Below are 27,142 nucleotides of genomic sequence, written 5' to 3'. Positions count from 1 at the left end.
GATTCCCGGCCAACGCATGTCCTTTGGCTCGGGCTGACGTCGAAGCAGAACTCCTTCTGTGACCTGCGACTCCAACCAAACATTTTGGATGGATCGTTCGGAAGACGAAAAGAACCAGCTCTCCCCGTCGGGGAATCGAACCCCGGTCTTCCGCGTGGACAGGCGGAGATACTGTCCACTATACTAACGAGGAGCCGTGCATGCTGCCGTTTCTCCCCCAACCGATGGCACTGCACTGACATAACTAAACAATGCATGGCTTCTTCTGACGCAGACCCAGCCCTAGCACCGTAAAATTTCTGATGGACCCATCATTAGCTGAAGTCGCATAACACTTGGAACACTACCCGTAGCAGGGGTCATTGTTTGGACTCTTTTTTTTTTTTTTTTTTTTTAAATTGCGCTTTAAACAAAAAGTATTGCGTCAATGCAAACTGAACAACATTAATTAGGAACACAGTGCGTCAAAAAAGCAAAATGACAGTTAAAGGCAATTCGTTATTGAACTCTTGATGACATCATTCAGCTAAGTTCAGTTTTAAATAGTATCTGTGCAATAATTTGCAATCAAGTCAACGATATCTCTGTACATGAAGTGTCCCCAAGCTCCGCCTGCCAGAGGCGACAGAGGCAAGAAACCAAACTCGATCGGTGAAAAGATGGAGAAAAAACCCGGTGAGAAACCCAGGCTCAGTCGGGGAGACAGTTCTCCCCTTGTCAGACGAAACCAGTAGATCAGCTCCAGGCTGCAGGAATGTCAGACTGTGCAGAAGAATCATCTGTTTCCTGTTGTCTTGTCCAGGTGGTCCTTTACAGGGGATTTGTATCTGCGGCTCATCTAGTTGTCACGGTCTCCGCTGTGTTTCTGGGCCATAGGAGGTCCTTTCTAGGTGTTGATCCACCATCTTCTCTGGATACGGACTGGGATCCGGGTGACTGAGCGGATACAGACTGGATCTGGTGGCTACGGTGACCTCGGAATAGGGATTTCTTTAAAAGACTTTTTTTTTCATATAAGATTTTATCCAACTTTTCAGATAGAGGCATGAGAAAGAGATTGCCTTGATTGGGCTTTTTGGTTATTGGTGGGCCGAGGGGACTTTTTTGAGTTTTACTCCTCCGTTTTGGAGTGGGGGGGGGGTGGTGCTGACGAAACACATGTGGGCAGGCGTTGTCACCCTTGATGACCCTGGCGAGCGTAGTAGTTTAACAGAGGCAAGCGCACAGGCCCGAGCGTTTGGAGACACAGCTCGAGTTTCTCTTCATTGTCGCATAAATCTTTCGCCTTTTACTAAAGATTTCCGTGGAGGGGAACTTTTTGCGAGTGGACCTGTATTTTTGGGTGCTCTGCTCACTGCAGAGCTACATCGAAATGTCAAGAGCAGAATCAGTTTTGACCGTCCGCCAGCATGCTGCGAGAGGGGGCCTTGCCATCTGGTCATCGTCTGAATGGGCACTCTCTGCGTTTGACCACTTCGTGTTTATTTAGCCGGATGGGAAGGCAGCGTTTTCTTGTACGTGACGGGATGCAAATTCTTGAAGGCTCTCTTTAGTGACGGGTCCCGAACAAAGATCTCATCTGCTCCTCTAGCCCTATCGGCGACTCGTGCACTTCGAGCCTTCCTTACTGACGGCGCAAGTTGCTGAATGCCTGCTGCGTTGGTGGTATAGTGGTGAGCATAGCTGCCTTCCAAGCAGTTGACCCGGGTTCGATTCCCGGCCAACGCATGTCCTTTGGCTCGGGCTGACGTCGAAGCAGAACTCCCTCTGTGACCTGTGCCTCCACCAAAACTTTTGGATGGAATAATATCGGATGGACCCATCATTAGCTGAAGTCGCATAACACTTGCAACACTACCCGTAGCAGGGGGTCATTGTTTGGACTCTTTTTTTTTTTTAAAATTGCGCTTTAAACAAAAAGTATTGTGTCAATGCAACTGAACAACATTAATTAGGATCACAGTGCGTCAATAAAGCTGCTGACTTCCACCTGCGTTGGTGGTATAGTTTTGAGCATAGCTGCCTTCCAAGCAGTTGACCCGGGTTTCGATTCCCGGCCAACGCATGTCCTTTGGCTCGGGCTGACGTCGAAGCAGAACTCCTTCTGTGACCTGCGACTCCAACCAAACATTTTGGATGGGATCGTTCGGAAGACGAAAGAACCAGCTCTCCCCGTCGGGGAATCGAACCCCGGTCTTCCGCGTGACAGGCGGAGATACTGTCCACTATACTAACGAGGAGCCGTGCATGCTGCCGTTTCTCCCCCAACCGATGGCACTGCACTGACATAACTAAACAATGCATGGCTTCTTCTGACGCAGACCCAGCCCTAGCACCGTAAAATTTCTGATGGACCCATCATTAGCTGAAGTCGCATAACACTTGGAACACTACCCGTAGCAGGGGTCATTGTTTGGACTCTTTTTTTTTTTTTTTTTTTTTAAATTGCGCTTTAAACAAAAAGTATTGCGTCAATGCAACTGAACAACATTAATTAGGAACACAGTGCGTCAAAAAGCAAAATGACAGTTAAAGGCATTTCGTTATTGAACTCTTTGATGACATCATTCAGCTAAGTTCAGTTTTAAATAGTATCTGTAGCAATAATTTGCAATCAAGTCAACGATATCTCTGTACATGAAGTGTCCCAAGCTCCGCCTGCCAGAGGTGACAGAGGCAAGAAACCAAAACTCGATCGGTGAAAAGATGGAGAAAAAACCCGGTGAGAAACCAGGCTCAGTCGGGGAGACAGTTCTCCCTTGTCAGACGAAACCAGTAGATCAGCTCCAGGCTGCAGGAATGTCAGACTGTGCAGAAGAATCATCTGTTTCCTGTGGTCTTGTCCAGGTGTCTTTACAGGGGATTTGTATCTGCGGGCTCATCAAGTTGTCACGGTCTCCGCTGTGTTTCTGGGCCATAGAGGTCCTTTCTAGGTGTTGATCCACCATCTTCTCTGGATACGGACTGGATCCGGGTGACTGAAGCGGATACAGACTGGATCTGGTGGCTACGGTGACCTCGGAATAAGGGATTTCTTTAAAAGACTTTTTTTTTCATATAAGATTTTATCCAACTTTTCAGATAGAGGCATGAGAAAGAGATTGCCTTGATTGGGCTTTTGGTTATTGGTGGGCCGAGGGGACTTTTTTGAGTTTTACTCCTCCGTTTTGGAGTGGGGGGGGGGGGGGTGCTGACGAAACACATGTGGGCAGGCGTTGTCACCCTTGATGACCCTTGGCGAGCGTAGTAGTTTAACAGAGGCAGCGCACAGGCCCGAGCGTTTGGAGACACAGCTCGAGTTTCTCTTCATTGTCGCATAAATCTTTCGCCTTTTACTAAAGATTTCCGTGGAGGGGAACTTTTGCGAGTGACCTGTATTTTTGGGTGCTCTGCTCACTGCAGAGCTACATCGAAATGTCAAGAGCAGAATCAGTTTGACCGTCCGCCAGCATGCTGCGAGAGGGCTTGCCACTGGTCATCGTCTGAATGGGCACTCTCTGCGTTTGACCACTTCGTGTTTATTTAGCCGGATGGGAAGGCAGCGTTTTCTTGTACGTGACGGGATGCAAATTCTTGAAGGCTCTCTTTAGTGACGGGTCCGAACAAAGATCTCATCTGCTCCTCTAGCCCTATCGGCGACTCGTGCACTTCGAGCCTTCTTACTGACGGCGCAAGTTGCTGAATGCCTGCTGCGTTGGTGGTATAGTGGTGAGCATAGCTGCCTTCCAAGCAGTTGACCCGGGTTCGATTCCCGGCCAACGCATGTCCTTTGGCTCGGGCTGACGTCGAAGCAGAACTCCCTCTGTGACCTGTGCCTCCACCCAAAACTTTTGGATGGAATAATATCGGATGGACCCATCATTAGCTGAAGTCGCATAACACTTGCAACACTACCCGTAGCAGGGGTCATTGTTTGGACTCTTTTTTTTTTTTAAATTGCGCTTTAAACAAAAAGTATTGTGTCAATGCAACTGAACAACATTAATTAGGAACACAGTGCGTCAATAAAGCTGCTGACTTCCACCTGCGTTGGTGGTATAGTTTTGAGCATAGCTGCCTTCCAAGCAGTTGACCCGGGTTCGATTCCCGGCCAACGCATGTCCTTTGGCTCGGGCTGACGTCGAAGCAGAACTCCTTCTGTGACCTGCGACTCCAACCAAACATTTTGGATGGATCGTTCGGAAGACGAAAAGAACCAGCTCTCCCCGTCGGGGAATCGAACCCCGGTCTTCCGCGTGACAGGCGGAGATACTGTCCACTATACTAACGAGGAGCCGTGCATGCTGCCGTTTCTCCCCCAACCGATGGCACTGCACTGACATAACTAAACAATGCATGGCTTCTTCTGACGCAGACCCAGCCCTAGCACCGTAAAATTTCTGATGGACCCATCATTAGCTGAAGTCGCATAACACTTGGAACACTACCCGTAGCAGGGGTCATTGTTTGGACTCTTTTTTTTTTTTTTTTTTTTTAAATTGCGCTTTAAACAAAAAGTATTGCGTCAATGCAACTGAACAACATTAATTAGGAACACAGTGCGTCAAAAAGCAAAATGACAGTTAAAGGCATTTCGTTATTGAACTCTTTGATGACATCATTCAGCTAAGTTCAGTTTTAAATAGTATCTGTGCAATAATTTGCAATCAAGTCAACGATATCTCTGTACATGAAGTGTCCCAAGCTCCGCCTGCCAGAGGCGACAGAGGCAAGAAACCAAAACTCGATCGGTGAAAAGATGGAGAAAAAACCCGGTGAGAAACCAGGCTCAGTCGGGGAGACAGTTCTCCCCTTGTCAGACGAAACCAGTAGATCAGCTCCAGGCTGCAGGAATGTCAGACTGTGCAGAAGAATCATCTGTTTCCTGTGGTCTTGTCCAGGTGGTCTTTACAGGGGATTTGTATCTGCGGCTCATCTAGTTGTCACGGTCTCCGCTGTGTTTCTGGGCCATAGAGGTCCTTTCTAGGTGTTGATCCACCATCTTCTCTGGATACGGACTGGATCCGGGTGACTGAAGCGGATACAGACTGGATCTGGTGGCTACGGTGACCTCGGAATAAGGGATTTCTTTAAAAGACTTTTTTTTTCATATAAGATTTTATCCAACTTTTCAGATAGAGGCATGAGAAAGAGATTGCCTTGATTGGGCTTTTGGTTATTGGTGGGCCGAGGGGACTTTTTTGAGTTTTACTCCTCCGTTTTGGAGTGGGGGGGGGGGGGGTGCTGACGAAACACATGTGGGCAGGCGTTGTCACCCTTGATGACCCTTGGCGAGCGTAGTAGTTTAACAGAGGCAGCGCACAGGCCCGAGCGTTTGGAGACACAGCTCGAGTTTCTCTTCATTGTCGCATAAATCTTTCGCCTTTTACTAAAGATTTCCGTGGAGGGGAACTTTTGCGAGTGACCTGTATTTTTGGGTGCTCTGCTCACTGCAGAGCTACATCGAAATGTCAAGAGCAGAATCAGTTTGACCGTCCGCCAGCATGCTGCGAGAGGGCTTGCCACTGGTCATCGTCTGAATGGGCACTCTCTGCGTTTGACCACTTCGTGTTTATTTAGCCGGATGGGAAGGCAGCGTTTTCTTGTACGTGACGGGATGCAAATTCTTGAAGGCTCTCTTTAGTGACGGGTCCGAACAAAGATCTCATCTGCTCCTCTAGCCCTATCGGCGACTCGTGCACTTCGAGCCTTCTTACTGACGGCGCAAGTTGCTGAATGCCTGCTGCGTTGGTGGTATAGTGGTGAGCATAGCTGCCTTCCAAGCAGTTGACCCGGGTTCGATTCCCGGCCAACGCATGTCCTTTGGCTCGGGCTGACGTCGAAGCAGAACTCCCTCTGTGACCTGTGCCTCCACCCAAAACTTTTGGATGGAATAATATCGGATGGACCCATCATTAGCTGAAGTCGCATAACACTTGCAACACTACCCGTAGCAGGGGTCATTGTTTGGACTCTTTTTTTTTTTTAAATTGCGCTTTAAACAAAAAGTATTGTGTCAATGCAACTGAACAACATTAATTAGGAACACAGTGCGTCAATAAAGCTGCTGACTTCCACCTGCGTTGGTGGTATAGTTTTGAGCATAGCTGCCTTCCAAGCAGTTGACCCGGGTTCGATTCCCGGCCAACGCATGTCCTTTGGCTCGGGCTGACGTCGAAGCAGAACTCCTTCTGTGACCTGCGACTCCAACCAAACATTTTGGATGGATCGTTCGGAAGACGAAAAGAACCAGCTCTCCCCGTCGGGGAATCGAACCCCGGTCTTCCGCGTGACAGGCGGAGATACTGTCCACTATACTAACGAGGAGCCGTGCATGCTGCCGTTTCTCCCCCAACCGATGGCACTGCACTGACATAACTAAACAATGCATGGCTTCTTCTGACGCAGACCCAGCCCTAGCACCGTAAAATTTCTGATGGACCCATCATTAGCTGAAGTCGCATAACACTTGGAACACTACCCGTAGCAGGGGTCATTGTTTGGACTCTTTTTTTTTTTTTTTTTTTTTAAATTGCGCTTTAAACAAAAAGTATTGCGTCAATGCAACTGAACAACATTAATTAGGAACACAGTGCGTCAAAAAGCAAAATGACAGTTAAAGGCATTTCGTTATTGAACTCTTTGATGACATCATTCAGCTAAGTTCAGTTTTAAATAGTATCTGTGCAATAATTTGCAATCAAGTCAACGATATCTCTGTACATGAAGTGTCCCAAGCTCCGCCTGCCAGAGGCGACAGAGGCAAGAAACCAAAACTCGATCGGTGAAAAGATGGAGAAAAAACCCGGTGAGAAACCAGGCTCAGTCGGGGAGACAGTTCTCCCCTTGTCAGACGAAACCAGTAGATCAGCTCCAGGCTGCAGGAATGTCAGACTGTGCAGAAGAATCATCTGTTTCCTGTGGTCTTGTCCAGGTGGTCTTTACAGGGGATTTGTATCTGCGGCTCATCTAGTTGTCACGGTCTCCGCTGTGTTTCTGGGCCATAGAGGTCCTTTCTAGGTGTTGATCCACCATCTTCTCTGGATACGGACTGGATCCGGGTGACTGAAGCGGATACAGACTGGATCTGGTGGCTACGGTGACCTCGGAATAAGGGATTTCTTTAAAAGACTTTTTTTTTCATATAAGATTTTATCCAACTTTTCAGATAGAGGCATGAGAAAGAGATTGCCTTGATTGGGCTTTTGGTTATTGGTGGGCCGAGGGGACTTTTTTGAGTTTTACTCCTCCGTTTTGGAGTGGGGGGGGGGGGGGTGCTGACGAAACACATGTGGGCAGGCGTTGTCACCCTTGATGACCCTTGGCGAGCGTAGTAGTTTAACAGAGGCAGCGCACAGGCCCGAGCGTTTGGAGACACAGCTCGAGTTTCTCTTCATTGTCGCATAAATCTTTCGCCTTTTACTAAAGATTTCCGTGGAGGGGAACTTTTGCGAGTGACCTGTATTTTTGGGTGCTCTGCTCACTGCAGAGCTACATCGAAATGTCAAGAGCAGAATCAGTTTGACCGTCCGCCAGCATGCTGCGAGAGGGCTTGCCACTGGTCATCGTCTGAATGGGCACTCTCTGCGTTTGACCACTTCGTGTTTATTTAGCCGGATGGGAAGGCAGCGTTTTCTTGTACGTGACGGGATGCAAATTCTTGAAGGCTCTCTTTAGTGACGGGTCCGAACAAAGATCTCATCTGCTCCTCTAGCCCTATCGGCGACTCGTGCACTTCGAGCCTTCTTACTGACGGCGCAAGTTGCTGAATGCCTGCTGCGTTGGTGGTATAGTGGTGAGCATAGCTGCCTTCCAAGCAGTTGACCCGGGTTCGATTCCCGGCCAACGCATGTCCTTTGGCTCGGGCTGACGTCGAAGCAGAACTCCCTCTGTGACCTGTGCCTCCACCCAAAACTTTTGGATGGAATAATATCGGATGGACCCATCATTAGCTGAAGTCGCATAACACTTGCAACACTACCCGTAGCAGGGGTCATTGTTTGGACTCTTTTTTTTTTTTAAATTGCGCTTTAAACAAAAAGTATTGTGTCAATGCAACTGAACAACATTAATTAGGAACACAGTGCGTCAATAAAGCTGCTGACTTCCACCTGCGTTGGTGGTATAGTTTTGAGCATAGCTGCCTTCCAAGCAGTTGACCCGGGTTCGATTCCCGGCCAACGCATGTCCTTTGGCTCGGGCTGACGTCGAAGCAGAACTCCTTCTGTGACCTGCGACTCCAACCAAACATTTTGGATGGATCGTTCGGAAGACGAAAAGAACCAGCTCTCCCCGTCGGGGAATCGAACCCAGGTCTTCCGCGTGACAGGCGGAGATACTGTCCACTATACTAACGAGGAGCCGTGCATGCTGCCGTTTCTCCCCCAACCGATGGCACTGCACTGACATAACTAAACAATGCATGGCTTCTTCTGACGCAGACCCAGCCCTAGCACCGTAAAATTTCTGATGGACCCATCATTAGCTGAAGTCGCATAACACTTGGAACACTACCCGTAGCAGGGGTCATTGTTTGGACTCTTTTTTTTTTTTTTTTTTTTTAAATTGCGCTTTAAACAAAAAGTATTGCGTCAATGCAACTGAACAACATTAATTAGGAACACAGTGCGTCAAAAAGCAAAATGACAGTTAAAGGCATTTCGTTATTGAACTCTTTGATGACATCATTCAGCTAAGTTCAGTTTTAAATAGTATCTGTGCAATAATTTGCAATCAAGTCAACGATATCTCTGTACATGAAGTGTCCCAAGCTCCGCCTGCCAGAGGCGACAGAGGCAAGAAACCAAAACTCGATCGGTGAAAAGATGGAGAAAAAACCCGGTGAGAAACCAGGCTCAGTCGGGGAGACAGTTCTCCCCTTGTCAGACGAAACCAGTAGATCAGCTCCAGGCTGCAGGAATGTCAGACTGTGCAGAAGAATCATCTGTTTCCTGTGGTCTTGTCCAGGTGGTCTTTACAGGGGATTTGTATCTGCGGCTCATCTAGTTGTCACGGTCTCCGCTGTGTTTCTGGGCCATAGAGGTCCTTTCTAGGTGTTGATCCACCATCTTCTCTGGATACGGACTGGATCCGGGTGACTGAAGCGGATACAGACTGGATCTGGTGGCTACGGTGACCTCGGAATAAGGGATTTCTTTAAAAGACTTTTTTTTTCATATAAGATTTTATCCAACTTTTCAGATAGAGGCATGAGAAAGAGATTGCCTTGATTGGGCTTTTGGTTATTGGTGGGCCGAGGGGACTTTTTTGAGTTTTACTCCTCCGTTTTGGAGTGGGGGGGGGGTGCTGACGAAACACATGTGGGCAGGCGTTGTCACCCTTGATGACCCTTGGCGAGCGTAGTAGTTTAACAGAGGCAGCGCACAGGCCCGAGCGTTTGGAGACACAGCTCGAGTTTCTCTTCATTGTCGCATAAATCTTTCGCCTTTTACTAAAGATTTCCGTGGAGGGGAACTTTTGCGAGTGACCTGTATTTTTGGGTGCTCTGCTCACTGCAGAGCTACATCGAAATGTCAAGAGCAGAATCAGTTTGACCGTCCGCCAGCATGCTGCGAGAGGGCTTGCCACTGGTCATCGTCTGAATGGGCACTCTCTGCGTTTGACCACTTCGTGTTTATTTAGCCGGATGGGAAGGCAGCGTTTTCTTGTACGTGACGGGATGCAAATTCTTGAAGGCTCTCTTTAGTGACGGGTCCGAACAAAGATCTCATCTGCTCCTCTAGCCCTATCGGCGACTCGTGCACTTCGAGCCTTCTTACTGACGGCGCAAGTTGCTGAATGCCTGCTGCGTTGGTGGTATAGTGGTGAGCATAGCTGCCTTCCAAGCAGTTGACCCGGGTTCGATTCCCGGCCAACGCATGTCCTTTGGCTCGGGCTGACGTCGAAGCAGAACTCCCTCTGTGACCTGTGCCTCCACCCAAAACTTTTGGATGGAATAATATCGGATGGACCCATCATTAGCTGAAGTCGCATAACACTTGCAACACTACCCGTAGCAGGGGTCATTGTTTGGACTCTTTTTTTTTTTTAAATTGCGCTTTAAACAAAAAGTATTGTGTCAATGCAACTGAACAACATTAATTAGGAACACAGTGCGTCAATAAAGCTGCTGACTTCCACCTGCGTTGGTGGTATAGTGGTGAGCATAGCTGCCTTCCAAGCAGTTGACCCGGGTTCGATTCCCGGCCAACGCATGTCCTTTGGCTCGGGCTGACGTCGAAGCAGAACTCCTTCTGTGACCTGCGACTCCAACCAAACATTTTGGATGGATCGTTCGGAAGACGAAAAGAACCAGCTCTCCCCGTCGGGGAATCGAACCCCGGTCTTCCGCGTGACAGGCGGAGATACTGTCCACTATACTAACGAGGAGCCGTGCATGCTGCCGTTTCTCCCCCAACCGATGGCACTGCACTGACATAACTAAACAATGCATGGCTTCTTCTGACGCAGACCCAGCCCTAGCACCGTAAAATTTCTGATGGACCCATCATTAGCTGAAGTCGCATAACACTTGGAACACTACCCGTAGCAGGGGTCATTGTTTGGACTCTTTTTTTTTTTTTTTTTTTTTAAATTGCGCTTTAAACAAAAAGTATTGCGTCAATGCAACTGAACAACATTAATTAGGAACACAGTGCGTCAAAAAGCAAAATGACAGTTAAAGGCATTTCGTTATTGAACTCTTTGATGACATCATTCAGCTAAGTTCAGTTTTAAATAGTATCTGTGCAATAATTTGCAATCAAGTCAACGATATCTCTGTACATGAAGTGTCCCAAGCTCCGCCTGCCAGAGGCGACAGAGGCAAGAAACCAAAACTCGATCGGTGAAAAGATGGAGAAAAAACCCGGTGAGAAACCAGGCTCAGTCGGGGAGACAGTTCTCCCCTTGTCAGACGAAACCAGTAGATCAGCTCCAGGCTGCAGGAATGTCAGACTGTGCAGAAGAATCATCTGTTTCCTGTGGTCTTGTCCAGGTGGTCTTTACAGGGGATTTGTATCTGCGGCTCATCTAGTTGTCACGGTCTCCGCTGTGTTTCTGGGCCATAGAGGTCCTTTCTAGGTGTTGATCCACCATCTTCTCTGGATACGGACTGGATCCGGGTGACTGAAGCGGATACAGACTGGATCTGGTGGCTACGGTGACCTCGGAATAAGGGATTTCTTTAAAAGACTTTTTTTTTCATATAAGATTTTATCCAACTTTTCAGATAGAGGCATGAGAAAGAGATTGCCTTGATTGGGCTTTTGGTTATTGGTGGGCCGAGGGGACTTTTTTGAGTTTTACTCCTCCGTTTTGGAGTGGGGGGGGGGTGCTGACGAAACACATGTGGGCAGGCGTTGTCACCCTTGATGACCCTTGGCGAGCGTAGTAGTTTAACAGAGGCAGCGCACAGGCCCGAGCGTTTGGAGACACAGCTCGAGTTTCTCTTCATTGTCGCATAAATCTTTCGCCTTTTACTAAAGATTTCCGTGGAGGGGAACTTTTGCGAGTGACCTGTATTTTTGGGTGCTCTGCTCACTGCAGAGCTACATCGAAATGTCAAGAGCAGAATCAGTTTGACCGTCCGCCAGCATGCTGCGAGAGGGCTTGCCACTGGTCATCGTCTGAATGGGCACTCTCTGCGTTTGACCACTTCGTGTTTATTTAGCCGGATGGGAAGGCAGCGTTTTCTTGTACGTGACGGGATGCAAATTCTTGAAGGCTCTCTTTAGTGACGGGTCCGAACAAAGATCTCATCTGCTCCTCTAGCCCTATCGGCGACTCGTGCACTTCGAGCCTTCTTACTGACGGCGCAAGTTGCTGAATGCCTGCTGCGTTGGTGGTATAGTGGTGAGCATAGCTGCCTTCCAAGCAGTTGACCCGGGTTCGATTCCCGGCCAACGCATGTCCTTTGGCTCGGGCTGACGTCGAAGCAGAACTCCCTCTGTGACCTGTGCCTCCACCCAAAACTTTTGGATGGAATAATATCGGATGGACCCATCATTAGCTGAAGTCGCATAACACTTGCAACACTACCCGTAGCAGGGGTCATTGTTTGGACTCTTTTTTTTTTTTAAATTGCGCTTTAAACAAAAAGTATTGTGTCAATGCAACTGAACAACATTAATTAGGAACACAGTGCGTCAATAAAGCTGCTGACTTCCACCTGCGTTGGTGGTATAGTTTTGAGCATAGCTGCCTTCCAAGCAGTTGACCCGGGTTCGATTCCCGGCCAACGCATGTCCTTTGGCTCGGGCTGACGTCGAAGCAGAACTCCTTCTGTGACCTGCGACTCCAACCAAACATTTTGGATGGATCGTTCGGAAGACGAAAAGAACCAGCTCTCCCCGTCGGGGAATCGAACCCCGGTCTTCCGCGTGACAGGCGGAGATACTGTCCACTATACTAACGAGGAGCCGTGCATGCTGCCGTTTCTCCCCCAACCGATGGCACTGCACTGACATAACTAAACAATGCATGGCTTCTTCTGACGCAGACCCAGCCCTAGCACCGTAAAATTTCTGATGGACCCATCATTAGCTGAAGTCGCATAACACTTGGAACACTACCCGTAGCAGGGGTCATTGTTTGGACTCTTTTTTTTTTTTTTTTTTTTTAAATTGCGCTTTAAACAAAAAGTATTGCGTCAATGCAACTGAACAACATTAATTAGGAACACAGTGCGTCAAAAAGCAAAATGACAGTTAAAGGCATTTCGTTATTGAACTCTTTGATGACATCATTCAGCTAAGTTCAGTTTTAAATAGTATCTGTGCAATAATTTGCAATCAAGTCAACGATATCTCTGTACATGAAGTGTCCCAAGCTCCGCCTGCCAGAGGCGACAGAGGCAAGAAACCAAAACTCGATCGGTGAAAAGATGGAGAAAAAACCCGGTGAGAAACCAGGCTCAGTCGGGGAGACAGTTCTCCCCTTGTCAGACGAAACCAGTAGATCAGCTCCAGGCTGCAGGAATGTCAGACTGTGCAGAAGAATCATCTGTTTCCTGTGGTCTTGTCCAGGTGGTCTTTACAGGGGATTTGTATCTGCGGCTCATCTAGTTGTCACGGTCTCCGCTGTGTTTCTGGGCCATAGAGGTCCTTTCTAGGTGTTGATCCACCATCTTCTCTGGATACGGACTGGATCCGGGTGACTGAAGCGGATACAGACTGGATCTGGTGGCTACGGTGACCTCGGAATAAGGGATTTCTTTAAAAGACTTTTTTTTTCATATAAGATTTTATCCAACTTTTCAGATAGAGGCATGAGAAAGAGATTGCCTTGATTGGGCTTTTGGTTATTGGTGGGCCGAGGGGACTTTTTTGAGTTTTACTCCTCCGTTTTGGAGTGGGGGGGGGGTGCTGACGAAACACATGTGGGCAGGCGTTGTCACCCTTGATGACCCTTGGCGAGCGTAGTAGTTTAACAGAGGCAGCGCACAGGCCCGAGCGTTTGGAGACACAGCTCGAGTTTCTCTTCATTGTCGCATAAATCTTTCGCCTTTTACTAAAGATTTCCGTGGAGGGGAACTTTTGCGAGTGACCTGTATTTTTGGGTGCTCTGCTCACTGCAGAGCTACATCGAAATGTCAAGAGCAGAATCAGTTTGACCGTCCGCCAGCATGCTGCGAGAGGGCTTGCCACTGGTCATCGTCTGAATGGGCACTCTCTGCGTTTGACCACTTCGTGTTTATTTAGCCGGATGGGAAGGCAGCGTTTTCTTGTACGTGACGGGATGCAAATTCTTGAAGGCTCTCTTTAGTGACGGGTCCGAACAAAGATCTCATCTGCTCCTCTAGCCCTATCGGCGACTCGTGCACTTCGAGCCTTCTTACTGACGGCGCAAGTTGCTGAATGCCTGCTGCGTTGGTGGTATAGTGGTGAGCATAGCTGCCTTCCAAGCAGTTGACCCGGGTTCGATTCCCGGCCAACGCATGTCCTTTGGCTCGGGCTGACGTCGAAGCAGAATTCCCTCTGTGACCTGTGCCTCCACCCAAAACTTTTGGATGGAATAATATCGGATGGACCCATCATTAGCTGAAGTCGCATAACACTTGCAACACTACCCGTAGCAGGGGTCATTGTTTGGACTCTTTTTTTTTTTTAAATTGTGCTTTAAACAAAAAGTATTGTGTCAATGCAACTGAACAACATTAATTAGGAACACAGTGCGTCAATAAAGCTGCTGACTTCCACCTGCGTTGGTGGTATAGTGGTGAGCATAGCTGCCTTCCAAGCAGTTGACCCGGGTTCGATTCCCGGCCAACGCATGTCCTTTGGCTCGGGCTGACGTCGAAGCAGAACTCCTTCTGTGACCTGCGACTCCAACCAAACATTTTGGATGGATCGTTCGGAAGACGAAAAGAACCAGCTCTCCCCGTCGGGGAATCGAACCCCGGTCTTCCGCGTGACAGGCGGAGATACTGTCCACTATACTAACGAGGAGCCGTGCATGCTGCCGTTTCTCCCCCAACCGATGGCACTGCACTGACATAACTAAACAATGCATGGCTTCTTCTGACGCAGACCCAGCCCTAGCACCGTAAAATTTCTGATGGACCCATCATTAGCTGAAGTCGCATAACACTTGGAACACTACCCGTAGCAGGGGTCATTGTTTGGACTCTTTTTTTTTTTTTTTTTTTTTAAATTGCGCTTTAAACAAAAAGTATTGCGTCAATGCAACTGAACAACATTAATTAGGAACACAGTGCGTCAAAAAGCAAAATGACAGTTAAAGGCATTTCGTTATTGAACTCTTTGATGACATCATTCAGCTAAGTTCAGTTTTAAATAGTATCTGTGCAATAATTTGCAATCAAGTCAACGATATCTCTGTACATGAAGTGTCCCAAGCTCCGCCTGCCAGAGGCGACAGAGGCAAGAAACCAAAACTCGATCGGTGAAAAGATGGAGAAAAAACCCGGTGAGAAACCAGGCTCAGTCGGGGAGACAGTTCTCCCCTTGTCAGACGAAACCAGTAGATCAGCTCCAGGCTGCAGGAATGTCAGACTGTGCAGAAGAATCATCTGTTTCCTGTGGTCTTGTCCAGGTGGTCTTTACAGGGGATTTGTATCTGCGGCTCATCTAGTTGTCACGGTCTCCGCTGTGTTTCTGGGCCATAGAGGTCCTTTCTAGGTGTTGATCCACCATCTTCTCTGGATACGGACTGGATCCGGGTGACTGAAGCGGATACAGACTGGATCTGGTGGCTACGGTGACCTCGGAATAAGGGATTTCTTTAAAAGACTTTTTTTTTCATATAAGATTTTATCCAACTTTTCAGATAGAGGCATGAGAAAGAGATTGCCTTGATTGGGCTTTTGGTTATTGGTGGGCCGAGGGGACTTTTTTGAGTTTTACTCCTCCGTTTTGGAGTGGGGGGGGGGTGCTGACGAAACACATGTGGGCAGGCGTTGTCACCCTTGATGACCCTTGGCGAGCGTAGTAGTTTAACAGAGGCAGCGCACAGGCCCGAGCGTTTGGAGACACAGCTCGAGTTTCTCTTCATTGTCGCATAAATCTTTCGCCTTTTACTAAAGATTTCCGTGGAGGGGAACTTTTGCGAGTGACCTGTATTTTTGGGTGCTCTGCTCACTGCAGAGCTACATCGAAATGTCAAGAGCAGAATCAGTTTGACCGTCCGCCAGCATGCTGCGAGAGGGCTTGCCACTGGTCATCGTCTGAATGGGCACTCTCTGCGTTTGACCACTTCGTGTTTATTTAGCCGGATGGGAAGGCAGCGTTTTCTTGTACGTGACGGGATGCAAATTCTTGAAGGCTCTCTTTAGTGACGGGTCCGAACAAAGATCTCATCTGCTCCTCTAGCCCTATCGGCGACTCGTGCACTTCGAGCCTTCTTACTGACGGCGCAAGTTGCTGAATGCCTGCTGCGTTGGTGGTATAGTGGTGAGCATAGCTGCCTTCCAAGCAGTTGACCCGGGTTCGATTCCCGGCCAACGCATGTCCTTTGGCTCGGGCTGACGTCGAAGCAGAACTCCCTCTGTGACCTGTGCCTCCACCCAAAACTTTTGGATGGAATAATATCGGATGGACCCATCATTAGCTGAAGTCGCATAACACTTGCAACACTACCCGTAGCAGGGGTCATTGTTTGGACTCTTTTTTTTTTTTAAATTGCGCTTTAAACAAAAAGTATTGTGTCAATGCAACTGAACAACATTAATTAGGAACACAGTGCGTCAATAAAGCTGCTGACTTCCACCTGCGTTGGTGGTATAGTGGTGAGCATAGCTGCCTTCCAAGCAGTTGACCCGGGTTCGATTCCCGGCCAACGCATGTCCTTTGGCTCGGGCTGACGTCGAAGCAGAACTCCTTCTGTGACCTGCGACTCCAACCAAACATTTTGGATGGATCGTTCGGAAGACGAAAAGAACCAGCTCTCCCCGTCGGGGAATCGAACCCCGGTCTTCCGCGTGACAGGCGGAGATACTGTCCACTATACTAACGAGGAGCCGTGCATGCTGCCGTTTCTCCCCCAACCGATGGCACTGCACTGACATAACTAAACAATGCATGGCTTCTTCTGACGCAGACCCAGCCCTAGCACCGTAAAATTTCTGATGGACCCATCATTAGCTGAAGTCGCATAACACTTGGAACACTACCCGTAGCAGGGGTCATTGTTTGGACTCTTTTTTTTTTTTTTTTTTTTTAAATTGCGCTTTAAACAAAAAGTATTGCGTCAATGCAACTGAACAACATTAATTAGGAACACAGTGCGTCAAAAAGCAAAATGACAGTTAAAGGCATTTCGTTATTGAACTCTTTGATGACATCATTCAGCTAAGTTCAGTTTTAAATAGTATCTGTGCAATAATTTGCAATCAAGTCAACGATATCTCTGTACATGAAGTGTCCCAAGCTCCGCCTGCCAGAGGCGACAGAGGCAAGAAACCAAAACTCGATCGGTGAAAAGATGGAGAAAAAACCCGGTGAGAAACCAGGCTCAGTCGGGGAGACAGTTCTCCCCTTGTCAGACGAAACCAGTAGATCAGCTCCAGGCTGCAGGAATGTCAGACTGTGCAGAAGAATCATCTGTTTCCTGTGGTCTTGTCCAGGTGGTCTTTACAGGGGATTTGTATCTGCGGCTCATCTAGTTGTCACGGTCTCCGCTGTGTTTCTGGGCCATAGAGGTCCTTTCTAGGTGTTGATCCACCATCTTCTCTGGATACGGACTGGATCCGGGTGACTGAAGCGGATACAGACTGGATCTGGTGGCTACGGTGACCTCGGAATAAGGGATTTCTTTAAAAGACTTTTTTTTTCATATAAGATTTTATCCAACTTTTCAGATAGAGGCATGAGAAAGAGATTGCCTTGATTGGGCTTTTGGTTATTGGTGGGCCGAGGGGACTTTTTTGAGTTTTACTCCTCCGTTTTGGAGTGGGGGGGGGGGGGTGCTGACGAAACACATGTGGGCAGGCGTTGTCACCCTTGATGACCCTTGGCGAGCGTAGTAGTTTAACAGAGGCAGCGCACAGGCCCGAGCGTTTGGAGACACAGCTCGAGTTTCTCTTCATTGTCGCATAAATCTTTCGCCTTTTACTAAAGATTTCCGTGGAGGGGAACTTTTGCGAGTGACCTGTATTTTTGGGTGCTCTGCTCACTGCAGAGCTACATCGAAATGTCAAGAGCAGAATCAGTTTGACCGTCCGCCAGCATGCTGCGAGAGGGCTTGCCACTGGTCATCGTCTGAATGGGCACTCTCTGCGTTTGACCACTTCGTGTTTATTTAGCCGGATGGGAAGGCAGCGTTTTCTTGTACGTGACGGGATGCAAATTCTTGAAGGCTCTCTTTAGTGACGGGTCCGAACAAAGATCTCATCTGCTCCTCTAGCCCTATCGGCGACTCGTGCACTTCGAGCCTTCTTACTGACGGCGCAAGTTGCTGAATGCCTGCTGCGTTGGTGGTATAGTGGTGAGCATAGCTGCCTTCCAAGCAGTTGACCCGGGTTCGATTCCCGGCCAACGCATGTCCTTTGGCTCGGGCTGACGTCGAAGCAGAACTCCCTCTGTGACCTGTGCCTCCACCCAAAACTTTTGGATGGAATAATATCGGATGGACCCATCATTAGCTGAAGTCGCATAACACTTGCAACACTACCCGTAGCAGGGGTCATTGTTTGGACTCTTTTTTTTTTTTAAATTGCGCTTTAAACAAAAAGTATTGTGTCAATGCAACTGAACAACATTAATTAGGAACACAGTGCGTCAATAAAGCTGCTGACTTCCACCTGCGTTGGTGGTATAGTGGTGAGCATAGCTGCCTTCCAAGCAGTTGACCCGGGTTCGATTCCCGGCCAACGCATGTCCTTTGGCTCGGGCTGACGTCGAAGCAGAACTCCTTCTGTGACCTGCGACTCCAACCAAACATTTTGGATGGATCGTTCGGAAGACGAAAAGAACCAGCTCTCCCCGTCGGGGAATCGAACCCCGGTCTTCCGCGTGACAGGCGGAGATACTGTCCACTATACTAACGAGGAGCCGTGCATGCTGCCGTTTCTCCCCCAACCGATGGCACTGCACTGACATAACTAAACAATGCATGGCTTCTTCTGACGCAGACCCAGCCCTAGCACCGTAAAATTTCTGATGGACCCATCATTAGCTGAAGTCGCATAACACTTGGAACACTACCCGTAGCAGGGGTCATTGTTTGGACTCTTTTTTTTTTTTTTTTTTTTTAAATTGCGCTTTAAACAAAAAGTATTGCGTCAATGCAACTGAACAACATTAATTAGGAACACAGTGCGTCAAAAAGCAAAATGACAGTTAAAGGCATTTCGTTATTGAACTCTTTGATGACATCATTCAGCTAAGTTCAGTTTTAAATAGTATCTGTGCAATAATTTGCAATCAAGTCAACGATATCTCTGTACATGAAGTGTCCCAAGCTCCGCCTGCCAGAGGCGACAGAGGCAAGAAACCAAAACTCGATCGGTGAAAAGATGGAGAAAAAACCCGGTGAGAAACCAGGCTCAGTCGGGGAGACAGTTCTCCCCTTGTCAGACGAAACCAGTAGATCAGCTCCAGGCTGCAGGAATGTCAGACTGTGCAGAAGAATCATCTGTTTCCTGTGGTCTTGTCCAGGTGGTCTTTACAGGGGATTTGTATCTGCGGCTCATCTAGTTGTCACGGTCTCCGCTGTGTTTCTGGGCCATAGAGGTCCTTTCTAGGTGTTGATCCACCATCTTCTCTGGATACGGACTGGATCCGGGTGACTGAAGCGGATACAGACTGGATCTGGTGGCTACGGTGACCTCGGAATAAGGGATTTCTTTAAAAGACTTTTTTTTTCATATAAGATTTTATCCAACTTTTCAGATAGAGGCATGAGAAAGAGATTGCCTTGATTGGGCTTTTGGTTATTGGTGGGCCGAGGGGACTTTTTTGAGTTTTACTCCTCCGTTTTGGAGTGGGGGGGGGGGTGCTGACGAAACACATGTGGGCAGGCGTTGTCACCCTTGATGACCCTTGGCGAGCGTAGTAGTTTAACAGAGGCAGCGCACAGGCCCGAGCGTTTGGAGACACAGCTCGAGTTTCTCTTCATTGTCGCATAAATCTTTCGCCTTTTACTAAAGATTTCCGTGGAGGGGAACTTTTGCGAGTGACCTGTATTTTTGGGTGCTCTGCTCACTGCAGAGCTACATCGAAATGTCAAGAGCAGAATCAGTTTGACCGTCCGCCAGCATGCTGCGAGAGGGCTTGCCACTGGTCATCGTCTGAATGGGCACTCTCTGCGTTTGACCACTTCGTGTTTATTTAGCCGGATGGGAAGGCAGCGTTTTCTTGTACGTGACGGGATGCAAATTCTTGAAGGCTCTCTTTAGTGACGGGTCCGAACAAAGATCTCATCTGCTCCTCTAGCCCTATCGGCGACTCGTGCACTTCGAGCCTTCTTACTGACGGCGCAAGTTGCTGAATGCCTGCTGCGTTGGTGGTATAGTGGTGAGCATAGCTGCCTTCCAAGCAGTTGACCCGGGTTCGATTCCCGGCCAACGCATGTCCTTTGGCTCGGGCTGACGTCGAAGCAGAACTCCCTCTGTGACCTGTGCCTCCACCCAAAACTTTTGGATGGAATAATATCGGATGGACCCATCATTAGCTGAAGTCGCATAACACTTGCAACACTACCCGTAGCAGGGGTCATTGTTTGGACTCTTTTTTTTTTTTAAATTGCGCTTTAAACAAAAAGTATTGTGTCAATGCAACTGAACAACATTAATTAGGAACACAGTGCGTCAATAAAGCTGCTGACTTCCACCTGCGTTGGTGGTATAGTGGTGAGCATAGCTGCCTTCCAAGCAGTTGACCCGGGTTCGATTCCCGGCCAACGCATGTCCTTTGGCTCGGGCTGACGTCGAAGCAGAACTCCTTCTGTGACCTGCGACTCCAACCAAACATTTTGGATGGATCGTTCGGAAGACGAAAAGAACCAGCTCTCCCCGTCGGGGAATCGAACCCCGGTCTTCCGCGTGACAGGCGGAGATACTGTCCACTATACTAACGAGGAGCCGTGCATGCTGCCGTTTCTCCCCCAACCGATGGCACTGCACTGACATAACTAAACAATGCATGGCTTCTTCTGACGCAGACCCAGCCCTAGCACCATAAAATTTCTGATGGACCCATCATTAGCTGAAGTCGCATAACACTTGGAACACTACCCGTAGCAGGGGTCATTGTTTGGACTCTTTTTTTTTTTTTTTTTTTTTAAATTGCGCTTTAAACAAAAAGTATTGCGTCAATGCAACTGAACAACATTAATTAGGAACACAGTGCGTCAAAAAGCAAAATGACAGTTAAAGGCATTTCGTTATTGAACTCTTTGATGACATCATTCAGCTAAGTTCAGTTTTAAATAGTATCTGTGCAATAATTTGCAATCAAGTCAACGATATCTCTGTACATGAAGTGTCCCAAGCTCCGCCTGCCAGAGGCGACAGAGGCAAGAAACCAAAACTCGATCGGTGAAAAGATGGAGAAAAAACCCGGTGAGAAACCAGGCTCAGTCGGGGAGACAGTTCTCCCCTTGTCAGACGAAACCAGTAGATCAGCTCCAGGCTGCAGGAATGTCAGACTGTGCAGAAGAATCATCTGTTTCCTGTGGTCTTGTCCAGGTGGTCTTTACAGGGGATTTGTATCTGCGGCTCATCTAGTTGTCACGGTCTCCGCTGTGTTTCTGGGCCATAGAGGTCCTTTCTAGGTGTTGATCCACCATCTTCTCTGGATACGGACTGGATCCGGGTGACTGAAGCGGATACAGACTGGATCTGGTGGCTACGGTGACCTCGGAATAAGGGATTTCTTTAAAAGACTTTTTTTTTCATATAAGATTTTATCCAACTTTTCAGATAGAGGCATGAGAAAGAGATTGCCTTGATTGGGCTTTTGGTTATTGGTGGGCCGAGGGGACTTTTTTGAGTTTTACTCCTCCGTTTTGGAGTGGGGGGGGGGGGTGCTGACGAAACACATGTGGGCAGGCGTTGTCACCCTTGATGACCCTTGGCGAGCGTAGTAGTTTAACAGAGGCAGCGCACAGGCCCGAGCGTTTGGAGACACAGCTCGAGTTTCTCTTCATTGTCGCATAAATCTTTCGCCTTTTACTAAAGATTTCCGTGGAGGGGAACTTTTGCGAGTGACCTGTATTTTTGGGTGCTCTGCTCACTGCAGAGCTACATCGAAATGTCAAGAGCAGAATCAGTTTGACCGTCCGCCAGCATGCTGCGAGAGGGCTTGCCACTGGTCATCGTCTGAATGGGCACTCTCTGCGTTTGACCACTTCGTGTTTATTTAGCCGGATGGGAAGGCAGCGTTTTCTTGTACGTGACGGGATGCAAATTCTTGAAGGCTCTCTTTAGTGACGGGTCCGAACAAAGATCTCATCTGCTCCTCTAGCCCTATCGGCGACTCGTGCACTTCGAGCCTTCTTACTGACGGCGCAAGTTGCTGAATGCCTGCTGCGTTGGTGGTATAGTGGTGAGCATAGCTGCCTTCCAAGCAGTTGACCCGGGTTCGATTCCCGGCCAACGCATGTCCTTTGGCTCGGGCTGACGTCGAAGCAGAACTCCCTCTGTGACCTGTGCCTCCACCCAAAACTTTTGGATGGAATAATATCGGATGGACCCATCATTAGCTGAAGTCGCATAACACTTGCAACACTACCCGTAGCAGGGGTCATTGTTTGGACTCTTTTTTTTTTTTAAATTGCGCTTTAAACAAAAAGTATTGTGTCAATGCAACTGAACAACATTAATTAGGAACACAGTGCGTCAATAAAGCTGCTGACTTCCACCTGCGTTGGTGGTATAGTGGTGAGCATAGCTGCCTTCCAAGCAGTTGACCCGGGTTCGATTCCCGGCCAACGCATGTCCTTTGGCTCGGGCTGACGTCGAAGCAGAACTCCTTCTGTGACCTGCGACTCCAACCAAAAATTTTGGATGGATCGTTCGGAAGACGAAAAGAACCAGCTCTCCCCGTCGGGGAATCGAACCCCGGTCTTCCGCGTGACAGGCGGAGATACTGTCCACTATACTAACGAGGAGCCGTGCATGCTGCCGTTTCTCCCCCAACCGACGGCACTGCACTGACATAACTAAACAATGCATGGCTTCTTCTGACGCAGACCCAGCCCTAGCACCGTAAAATTTCTGATGGACCCATCATTAGCTGAAGTCGCATAACACTTGGAACACTACCCGTAGCAGGGGTCATTGTTTGGACTCTTTTTTTTTTTTTTTTTTTTTTTTAAATTGCGCTTTAAACAAAAAGTATTGCGTCAATGCAACTGAACAACATTAATTAGGAACACAGTGCGTCAAAAAGCAAAATGACAGTTAAAGGCATTTCGTTATTGAACTCTTTGATGACATCATTCAGCTAAGTTCAGTTTTAAATAGTATCTGTGCAATAATTTGCAATCAAGTCAACGATATCTCTGTACATGAAGTGTCCCAAGCTCCGCCTGCCAGAGGCGACAGAGGCAAGAAACCAAAACTCGATCGGTGAAAAGATGGAGAAAAAACCCGGTGAGAAACCAGGCTCAGTCGGGGAGACAGTTCTCCCCTTGTCAGACGAAACCAGTAGATCAGCTCCAGGCTGCAGGAATGTCAGACTGTGCAGAAGAATCATCTGTTTCCTGTGGTCTTGTCCAGGTGGTCTTTACAGGGGATTTGTATCTGCGGCTCATCTAGTTGTCACGGTCTCCGCTGTGTTTCTGGGCCATAGAGGTCCTTTCTAGGTGTTGATCCACCATCTTCTCTGGATACGGACTGGATCCGGGTGACTGAAGCGGATACAGACTGGATCTGGTGGCTACGGTGACCTCGGAATAAGGGATTTCTTTAAAAGACTTTTTTTTTCATATAAGATTTTATCCAACTTTTCAGATAGAGGCATGAGAAAGAGATTGCCTTGATTGGGCTTTTGGTTATTGGTGGGCCGAGGGGACTTTTTTGAGTTTTACTCCTCCGTTTTGGAGTGGGGGGGGGGGGTGCTGACGAAACACATGTGGGCAGGCGTTGTCACCCTTGATGACCCTTGGCGAGCGTAGTAGTTTAACAGAGGCAGCGCACAGGCCCGAGCGTTTGGAGACACAGCTCGAGTTTCTCTTCATTGTCGCATAAATCTTTCGCCTTTTACTAAAGATTTCCGTGGAGGGGAACTTTTGCGAGTGACCTGTATTTTTGGGTGCTCTGCTCACTGCAGAGCTACATCGAAATGTCAAGAGCAGAATCAGTTTGACCGTCCGCCAGCATGCTGCGAGAGGGCTTGCCACTGGTCATCGTCTGAATGGGCACTCTCTGCGTTTGACCACTTCGTGTTTATTTAGCCGGATGGGAAGGCAGCGTTTTCTTGTACGTGACGGGATGCAAATTCTTGAAGGCTCTCTTTAGTGACGGGTCCACACAAAGATCTCATCTGCTCCTCTAGCCCTATCGGCGACTCGTGCACTTCGAGCCTTCTTAGTGACGGCGCAAGTTGCTGAATGCCTGCTGCGTTGGTGGTATAGTGGTGAGCATAGCTGCCTTCCAAGCAGTTGACCCGGGTTCGATTCCCGGCCAACGCATGTCCTTTGGCTCAGGCTGACGTCGAAGCAGAACTCCCTCTGTGACCTGTGCCTCCACCCAAAACTCTTGGATGGAATAATAATCGGATGGACCCATCATTAGCTGAAGTCGCATAACACTTGCAACACTACCCGTAGCAGGGGTCATTGTTTGGACTCTTTTTTTTTTTTTTTTTTTTAAATTGCGCTTTAAACAAAAAGTATTGTGTCAATGCAACTGAACAACATTAATTAGGAACACAGTGCGTCAATAAAGCTGCTGACTTCCACCTGCGTTGGTGGTATAGTGGTGAGCATAGCTGCCTTCCAAGCAGTTGACCCGGGTTCGATTCCCGGCCAACGCATGTCCTTTGGCTCGGGCTGACGTCGAAGCAGAACTCCTTCTGTGACCTGCGACTCCAACCAAACATTTTGGATGGATCGTTCGGAAGACGAAAAGAACCAGCTCTCCCCGTCGGGGAATCGAACCCCGGTCTTCCGCGTGACAGGCGGAGATACTGTCCACTATACTAACGAGGAGCCGTGCATGCTGCCGTTTCTCCCCCAACCGATGGCACTGCACTGACATAACTAAACAATGCATGGCTTCTTCTGACGCAGACCCAGCCCTAGCACCATAAAATTTCTGATGGACCCATCATTAGCTGAAGTCGCATAACACTTGGAACACTACCCGTAGCAGGGGTCATTGTTTGGACTCTTTTTTTTTTTTTTTTTTTTTAAATTGCGCTTTAAACAAAAAGTATTGCGTCAATGCAACTGAACAACATTAATTAGGAACACAGTGCGTCAAAAAGCAAAATGACAGTTAAAGGCATTTCGTTATTGAACTCTTTGATGACATCATTCAGCTAAGTTCAGTTTTAAATAGTATCTGTGCAATAATTTGCAATCAAGTCAACGATATCTCTGTACATGAAGTGTCCCAAGCTCCGCCTGCCAGAGGCGACAGAGGCAAGAAACCAAAACTCGATCGGTGAAAAGATGGAGAAAAAACCCGGTGAGAAACCAGGCTCAGTCGGGGAGACAGTTCTCCCCTTGTCAGACGAAACCAGTAGATCAGCTCCAGGCTGCAGGAATGTCAGACTGTGCAGAAGAATCATCTGTTTCCTGTGGTCTTGTCCAGGTGGTCTTTACAGGGGATTTGTATCTGCGGCTCATCTAGTTGTCACGGTCTCCGCTGTGTTTCTGGGCCATAGAGGTCCTTTCTAGGTGTTGATCCACCATCTTCTCTGGATACGGACTGGATCCGGGTGACTGAAGCGGATACAGACTGGATCTGGTGGCTACGGTGACCTCGGAATAAGGGATTTCTTTAAAAGACTTTTTTTTTCATATAAGATTTTATCCAACTTTTCAGATAGAGGCATGAGAAAGAGATTGCCTTGATTGGGCTTTTGGTTATTGGTGGGCCGAGGGGACTTTTTTGAGTTTTACTCCTCCGTTTTGGAGTGGGGGGGGGGGTGCTGACGAAACACATGTGGGCAGGCGTTGTCACCCTTGATGACCCTTGGCGAGCGTAGTAGTTTAACAGAGGCAGCGCACAGGCCCGAGCGTTTGGAGACACAGCTCGAGTTTCTCTTCATTGTCGCATAAATCTTTCGCCTTTTACTAAAGATTTCCGTGGAGGGGAACTTTTGCGAGTGACCTGTATTTTTGGGTGCTCTGCTCACTGCAGAGCTACATCGAAATGTCAAGAGCAGAATCAGTTTGACCGTCCGCCAGCATGCTGCGAGAGGGCTTGCCACTGGTCATCGTCTGAATGGGCACTCTCTGCGTTTGACCACTTCGTGTTTATTTAGCCGGATGGGAAGGCAGCGTTTTCTTGTACGTGACGGGATGCAAATTCTTGAAGGCTCTCTTTAGTGACGGGTCCGAACAAAGATCTCATCTGCTCCTCTAGCCCTATCGGCGACTCGTGCACTTCGAGCCTTCTTACTGACGGCGCAAGTTGCTGAATGCCTGCTGCGTTGGTGGTATAGTGGTGAGCATAGCTGCCTTCCAAGCAGTTGACCCGGGTTCGATTCCCGGCCAACGCATGTCCTTTGGCTCGGGCTGACGTCGAAGCAGAACTCCCTCTGTGACCTGTGCCTCCACCCAAAACTTTTGGATGGAATAATATCGGATGGACCCATCATTAGCTGAAGTCGCATAACACTTGCAACACTACCCGTAGCAGGGGTCATTGTTTGGACTCTTTTTTTTTTTTAAATTGCGCTTTAAACAAAAAGTATTGTGTCAATGCAACTGAACAACATTAATTAGGAACACAGTGCGTCAATAAAGCTGCTGACTTCCACCTGCGTTGGTGGTATAGTGGTGAGCATAGCTGCCTTCCAAGCAGTTGACCCGGGTTCGATTCCCGGCCAACGCATGTCCTTTGGCTCGGGCTGACGTCGAAGCAGAACTCCTTCTGTGACCTGCGACTCCAACCAAAAATTTTGGATGGATCGTTCGGAAGACGAAAAGAACCAGCTCTCCCCGTCGGGGAATCGAACCCCGGTCTTCCGCGTGACAGGCGGAGATACTGTCCACTATACTAACGAGGAGCCGTGCATGCTGCCGTTTCTCCCCCAACCGACGGCACTGCACTGACATAACTAAACAATGCATGGCTTCTTCTGACGCAGACCCAGCCCTAGCACCGTAAAATTTCTGATGGACCCATCATTAGCTGAAGTCGCATAACACTTGGAACACTACCCGTAGCAGGGGTCATTGTTTGGACTCTTTTTTTTTTTTTTTTTTTTTTTTAAATTGCGCTTTAAACAAAAAGTATTGCGTCAATGCAACTGAACAACATTAATTAGGAACACAGTGCGTCAAAAAGCAAAATGACAGTTAAAGGCATTTCGTTATTGAACTCTTTGATGACATCATTCAGCTAAGTTCAGTTTTAAATAGTATCTGTGCAATAATTTGCAATCAAGTCAACGATATCTCTGTACATGAAGTGTCCCAAGCTCCGCCTGCCAGAGGCGACAGAGGCAAGAAACCAAAACTCGATCGGTGAAAAGATGGAGAAAAAACCCGGTGAGAAACCAGGCTCAGTCGGGGAGACAGTTCTCCC

At 48.2% G+C, this 27,142-nt stretch overlaps 34 non-coding genes across 34 annotated transcripts; all 34 read left to right on the top strand.

Moving 5' to 3' along the window:
• The first annotated feature begins 1,247 nt into the window (after positions 1–1,247).
• LOC127979965 (U5 spliceosomal RNA) lies at positions 1,248–1,364 on the top strand. Its single transcript, XR_008159009.1, has one exon. It is a non-coding gene; the product is annotated as a U5 spliceosomal RNA (small nuclear RNA).
• Positions 1,365–1,656: 292 nt separating this feature from the next.
• On the top strand, positions 1,657–1,728 carry trnag-ucc (transfer RNA glycine (anticodon UCC)). Its single transcript has one exon. It is a non-coding gene; the product is annotated as a tRNA-Gly (tRNA).
• A 1,563-nt stretch (positions 1,729–3,291) lies between these two features.
• LOC127980311 (U5 spliceosomal RNA) lies at positions 3,292–3,406 on the top strand. Its single transcript, XR_008159342.1, has one exon. It is a non-coding gene; the product is annotated as a U5 spliceosomal RNA (small nuclear RNA).
• Positions 3,407–3,691: 285 nt separating this feature from the next.
• trnag-ucc (transfer RNA glycine (anticodon UCC)) lies at positions 3,692–3,763 on the top strand. Its single transcript has one exon. It is a non-coding gene; the product is annotated as a tRNA-Gly (tRNA).
• A 1,561-nt stretch (positions 3,764–5,324) lies between these two features.
• Positions 5,325–5,439, top strand: LOC127980309 (U5 spliceosomal RNA). Its single transcript, XR_008159340.1, has one exon. It is a non-coding gene; the product is annotated as a U5 spliceosomal RNA (small nuclear RNA).
• Positions 5,440–5,724: 285 nt separating this feature from the next.
• trnag-ucc (transfer RNA glycine (anticodon UCC)) lies at positions 5,725–5,796 on the top strand. The gene has a single exon. It is a non-coding gene; the product is annotated as a tRNA-Gly (tRNA).
• Positions 5,797–7,357: 1,561 nt separating this feature from the next.
• Positions 7,358–7,472, top strand: LOC127980308 (U5 spliceosomal RNA). The gene has a single exon (XR_008159339.1). It is a non-coding gene; the product is annotated as a U5 spliceosomal RNA (small nuclear RNA).
• A 285-nt stretch (positions 7,473–7,757) lies between these two features.
• Positions 7,758–7,829, top strand: trnag-ucc (transfer RNA glycine (anticodon UCC)). The gene has a single exon. It is a non-coding gene; the product is annotated as a tRNA-Gly (tRNA).
• Positions 7,830–9,386: 1,557 nt separating this feature from the next.
• Positions 9,387–9,501, top strand: LOC127980307 (U5 spliceosomal RNA). The gene has a single exon (XR_008159338.1). It is a non-coding gene; the product is annotated as a U5 spliceosomal RNA (small nuclear RNA).
• A 285-nt stretch (positions 9,502–9,786) lies between these two features.
• trnag-ucc (transfer RNA glycine (anticodon UCC)) lies at positions 9,787–9,858 on the top strand. The gene has a single exon. It is a non-coding gene; the product is annotated as a tRNA-Gly (tRNA).
• Positions 9,859–10,121: 263 nt separating this feature from the next.
• On the top strand, positions 10,122–10,193 carry trnag-ucc (transfer RNA glycine (anticodon UCC)). The gene has a single exon. It is a non-coding gene; the product is annotated as a tRNA-Gly (tRNA).
• A 1,222-nt stretch (positions 10,194–11,415) lies between these two features.
• On the top strand, positions 11,416–11,530 carry LOC127980306 (U5 spliceosomal RNA). The gene has a single exon (XR_008159337.1). It is a non-coding gene; the product is annotated as a U5 spliceosomal RNA (small nuclear RNA).
• Positions 11,531–11,815: 285 nt separating this feature from the next.
• On the top strand, positions 11,816–11,887 carry trnag-ucc (transfer RNA glycine (anticodon UCC)). The gene has a single exon. It is a non-coding gene; the product is annotated as a tRNA-Gly (tRNA).
• A 1,557-nt stretch (positions 11,888–13,444) lies between these two features.
• On the top strand, positions 13,445–13,559 carry LOC127980305 (U5 spliceosomal RNA). The gene has a single exon (XR_008159336.1). It is a non-coding gene; the product is annotated as a U5 spliceosomal RNA (small nuclear RNA).
• A 285-nt stretch (positions 13,560–13,844) lies between these two features.
• On the top strand, positions 13,845–13,916 carry trnag-ucc (transfer RNA glycine (anticodon UCC)). The gene has a single exon. It is a non-coding gene; the product is annotated as a tRNA-Gly (tRNA).
• Positions 13,917–14,179: 263 nt separating this feature from the next.
• Positions 14,180–14,251, top strand: trnag-ucc (transfer RNA glycine (anticodon UCC)). The gene has a single exon. It is a non-coding gene; the product is annotated as a tRNA-Gly (tRNA).
• A 1,222-nt stretch (positions 14,252–15,473) lies between these two features.
• Positions 15,474–15,588, top strand: LOC127980303 (U5 spliceosomal RNA). The gene has a single exon (XR_008159334.1). It is a non-coding gene; the product is annotated as a U5 spliceosomal RNA (small nuclear RNA).
• Positions 15,589–15,873: 285 nt separating this feature from the next.
• On the top strand, positions 15,874–15,945 carry trnag-ucc (transfer RNA glycine (anticodon UCC)). The gene has a single exon. It is a non-coding gene; the product is annotated as a tRNA-Gly (tRNA).
• Positions 15,946–16,208: 263 nt separating this feature from the next.
• On the top strand, positions 16,209–16,280 carry trnag-ucc (transfer RNA glycine (anticodon UCC)). The gene has a single exon. It is a non-coding gene; the product is annotated as a tRNA-Gly (tRNA).
• A 1,225-nt stretch (positions 16,281–17,505) lies between these two features.
• On the top strand, positions 17,506–17,620 carry LOC127980302 (U5 spliceosomal RNA). Its single transcript, XR_008159333.1, has one exon. It is a non-coding gene; the product is annotated as a U5 spliceosomal RNA (small nuclear RNA).
• A 285-nt stretch (positions 17,621–17,905) lies between these two features.
• trnag-ucc (transfer RNA glycine (anticodon UCC)) lies at positions 17,906–17,977 on the top strand. The gene has a single exon. It is a non-coding gene; the product is annotated as a tRNA-Gly (tRNA).
• A 263-nt stretch (positions 17,978–18,240) lies between these two features.
• trnag-ucc (transfer RNA glycine (anticodon UCC)) lies at positions 18,241–18,312 on the top strand. Its single transcript has one exon. It is a non-coding gene; the product is annotated as a tRNA-Gly (tRNA).
• A 1,223-nt stretch (positions 18,313–19,535) lies between these two features.
• On the top strand, positions 19,536–19,650 carry LOC127980301 (U5 spliceosomal RNA). The gene has a single exon (XR_008159332.1). It is a non-coding gene; the product is annotated as a U5 spliceosomal RNA (small nuclear RNA).
• A 285-nt stretch (positions 19,651–19,935) lies between these two features.
• On the top strand, positions 19,936–20,007 carry trnag-ucc (transfer RNA glycine (anticodon UCC)). Its single transcript has one exon. It is a non-coding gene; the product is annotated as a tRNA-Gly (tRNA).
• A 263-nt stretch (positions 20,008–20,270) lies between these two features.
• trnag-ucc (transfer RNA glycine (anticodon UCC)) lies at positions 20,271–20,342 on the top strand. Its single transcript has one exon. It is a non-coding gene; the product is annotated as a tRNA-Gly (tRNA).
• Positions 20,343–21,566: 1,224 nt separating this feature from the next.
• On the top strand, positions 21,567–21,681 carry LOC127980300 (U5 spliceosomal RNA). The gene has a single exon (XR_008159331.1). It is a non-coding gene; the product is annotated as a U5 spliceosomal RNA (small nuclear RNA).
• A 285-nt stretch (positions 21,682–21,966) lies between these two features.
• On the top strand, positions 21,967–22,038 carry trnag-ucc (transfer RNA glycine (anticodon UCC)). Its single transcript has one exon. It is a non-coding gene; the product is annotated as a tRNA-Gly (tRNA).
• Positions 22,039–22,301: 263 nt separating this feature from the next.
• On the top strand, positions 22,302–22,373 carry trnag-ucc (transfer RNA glycine (anticodon UCC)). Its single transcript has one exon. It is a non-coding gene; the product is annotated as a tRNA-Gly (tRNA).
• A 1,227-nt stretch (positions 22,374–23,600) lies between these two features.
• Positions 23,601–23,715, top strand: LOC127980299 (U5 spliceosomal RNA). Its single transcript, XR_008159330.1, has one exon. It is a non-coding gene; the product is annotated as a U5 spliceosomal RNA (small nuclear RNA).
• A 285-nt stretch (positions 23,716–24,000) lies between these two features.
• On the top strand, positions 24,001–24,072 carry trnag-ucc (transfer RNA glycine (anticodon UCC)). Its single transcript has one exon. It is a non-coding gene; the product is annotated as a tRNA-Gly (tRNA).
• Positions 24,073–24,344: 272 nt separating this feature from the next.
• On the top strand, positions 24,345–24,416 carry trnag-ucc (transfer RNA glycine (anticodon UCC)). The gene has a single exon. It is a non-coding gene; the product is annotated as a tRNA-Gly (tRNA).
• A 1,223-nt stretch (positions 24,417–25,639) lies between these two features.
• On the top strand, positions 25,640–25,754 carry LOC127980298 (U5 spliceosomal RNA). Its single transcript, XR_008159329.1, has one exon. It is a non-coding gene; the product is annotated as a U5 spliceosomal RNA (small nuclear RNA).
• Positions 25,755–26,039: 285 nt separating this feature from the next.
• Positions 26,040–26,111, top strand: trnag-ucc (transfer RNA glycine (anticodon UCC)). The gene has a single exon. It is a non-coding gene; the product is annotated as a tRNA-Gly (tRNA).
• A 263-nt stretch (positions 26,112–26,374) lies between these two features.
• Positions 26,375–26,446, top strand: trnag-ucc (transfer RNA glycine (anticodon UCC)). The gene has a single exon. It is a non-coding gene; the product is annotated as a tRNA-Gly (tRNA).
• The last annotated feature ends 696 nt before the right edge of the window (positions 26,447–27,142 follow it).

Source organism: Carassius gibelio, chromosome B19 (assembly GCF_023724105.1).
Source record: "Carassius gibelio isolate Cgi1373 ecotype wild population from Czech Republic chromosome B19, carGib1.2-hapl.c, whole genome shotgun sequence".
In the NCBI taxonomy this organism is placed as follows: domain Eukaryota; kingdom Metazoa; phylum Chordata; class Actinopteri; order Cypriniformes; family Cyprinidae; genus Carassius; species Carassius gibelio.
Note: the sequence above shows the minus strand (reverse complement) of the source record. Positions and strands in the feature narration are given on the sequence as shown.